A 2,621-nucleotide genomic window follows, 5' to 3' on the forward strand; every position below is an offset into this window, starting at 1 on the left:
TTGCGTTCGTCATGCAAGGCTGTGAGAAGTCCACATCCTTGCGACGGCTGCGGCGGCGTGTGCGTGAAAGCCGATGACGGTACCTGTGTCTGCACCTTATGATACGTATGACTTTACCCTCACCCTGCGGAGGTATCTAGTGCTTCGCTCACGATCGACATTAACCCAACTATGATCAGCAGTGATGTGTGATTCAGCCAAGGAGCCTATTACAACTACCTGTTACTCGTCATCAGGCTTGTTCAGGAGCACACAAGTATTGAGGAGTTCCGGGACAAGATGATTTTGCTATTTTCACACCGTCTCCTCCAGAGTCGTTCCATAAGAGAACTTCTCTCGTGGATTCTCAAAATTTGGTCGGCTTCGCCGCACATTTCGGAATAGTTTGTTTCCCTTTTAAAGCATGTAGCAACCTTGAGTTTCATGAGTGTGAATCATCAACATCTATTTCTAGCCAGCCTGCAGAATACAACTCGCTGCTACACGCCGTTCCACTTGAAAGACATCGAGTCACCAGAGACCGGACTTGCGCAAGTGAACGATACCAGGACTTAGTGACTTCACTCACCCTGGATGAGGACCCCTCATTTAGGAGAGTTGGCTCCTCTCCGAGAGAAAGTCTCCGCTGAGCCTAGTCGTACTGCAAGGATGACCTTCTGCTTCGAAACTACTCGGAAGCGTCCTCCACGCCGAGAAAGCTGACCCCCTAATCAGTTGCCATTGGCAACCTGCCAAGCCGAGATATCTACGCTGTGAATATTTTCAAGTCGCTATCGTCTAGTGGTTAGGACGTCACGTTGTGGCCGTGACAACCCCGGTTCAAATCCGGGTAGCGACTATTACAAACGCCTGTCCATATTTTGAGTTGAAAGATAAAGAGTGATCCAAGAAGTGAAGGAGATACACGATCTCATTACGGTCTAGGCTGCGGTAGATCCGAATTAGCGGTTTGCTATCGTTACTTCTCATCTTCGAGCTTTGATGAGGATGTGACCGCTGCGAGGCTTTTCGTTGGACGGCTCACGCCGACCTTCAACTTAACTGGTTTTTCGTTTTAGCCCACGGGGTTTGGTCTCGGCTGAGAGATTGCTCGTATAGCCTTCTAAGATTTGCCGGCAGCCTCATCCGCGTGGCGCTAGCTCGGATGCTGATACCGTCGTGGTATCAAAAAGATTAAGTTTACATACGTATTCGAGTATACAGAGATCAATGAAAAAATAGCTAAATTCCCTTAGAATTTTTATGTAAGTTAACATTGGTTATGTTGGTTAACTACATGTAGTTAACTATCTGCATATTTCCACAATACTGTGTTATGGTTCTTGCTATTGTTATCCCGACTTCATCAGAGTAACCAAGGCTCCATTTTGGTCTTCACTTCGTCATCAAGTTCATCACCTAGAACCTTTGTATACATCGTCGTGAGTCTTGAAGTAATTTAATATCGTCATTAACTCTCTTCCTCCATGGAGGATGGACTCACTAGAATACATAATCAATTCTAAATGAATATATTCTGTCGGTGAAACTAAGTTGATTATATCAACTTTCCGTTTCCCTTATTCGAACTCAACGCGACTCAATAGTTCGCTACTAAACCGGATTGCCACTAGGGGTTGTTGATGAACTCATCTGCGGCAGATGCTCACCCCCTTTAAACGGCGACGGTCGGTATCTTCTTTGTGCTACTGCTTCCAGATCCGCCCATTCCAGACAATGCGACGCCACAGCTGTTGCGAGGATATCCTCCAACTTGCCTACACAACATACAAAACAAGTACGTTTACGTCCCTCCTGTTCGAAAAAAAACATAATTCCAATAGTGAACTGATACGTTGGAGCTTCACCCGTTTTACGCCGAAGTGGTGTAATACTCCACGTGAAAAACGTGATATTCGCGATGTGAAAAGTGAAATGCGTTTTTCACATCACGGGTGCAACTCCATTATAAATACCTTCACTACATTCCCGAAGGAAGGATACAATGACAACATTCTCAATAGTATCAGAGATCGAAATAAACAATTAATTATCACCAACACCATCCCCAGTCACCACAAAAAAAACGATCAATAATGAGCCACGCATTTCTTATGCGTCGGAAATATATGTTCGTTCTTTTCAGCTGAGTCTAGGATTTTCATGTGTAATTCCGGGCAGAAGTGTAAAGAAATCAATGAAAATTTTCCCAACACATGTAGTCCACCATGCGCATATTTTACCACACTTATAATATAGTCGCTTTCCTAATACGGAACGACAAACCATGAAAAAAAACCTTGCCCACCTCTCAGTGAATTATCATCTTCCGTATTCACAATAGCACGACGCCTATGCGGATTATAACGCAGAGAGTTCTGTTCCAAACAGCGCAGGAATTCGTGCGTATAATAGCGACTCTGACAATACCACAATTGGCTCGATTTAAGATATTCAAACATTCTCACGGGTCGCCCATGCGCGCCCACTGGAGGAGCTCTTGGACAGAGATGAGGAACCTTATCTGCAGCTTTTGATAAATAATACATAGTACGTTTGATCTCCTGATAAAGAAAGACACAATGAAGAGATATCCAAGGTTCAAGATCATAAGATTCAAATGAGGTCCACATATACAAATC

The 2,621-nt window shown here is 44.3% G+C and overlaps 1 non-coding gene across 1 annotated transcript; it reads left to right on the forward strand.

The window, feature by feature from the left end:
* The first annotated feature begins 766 nt into the window (after positions 1–766).
* On the forward strand, positions 767–838 carry Pmar_PMAR018665. Its single transcript has one exon. It is a non-coding gene; the product is annotated as a tRNA-His (tRNA).
* Positions 839–2,621: the final 1,783 nt, after the last annotated feature.

The sequence above is a fragment of the Perkinsus marinus genome (genome assembly GCF_000006405.1).
Source record: "Perkinsus marinus ATCC 50983 genomic scaffold scf_1104296961064, whole genome shotgun sequence".
NCBI classification, from domain to species: Eukaryota; Perkinsozoa; order Perkinsida; family Perkinsidae; genus Perkinsus; species Perkinsus marinus.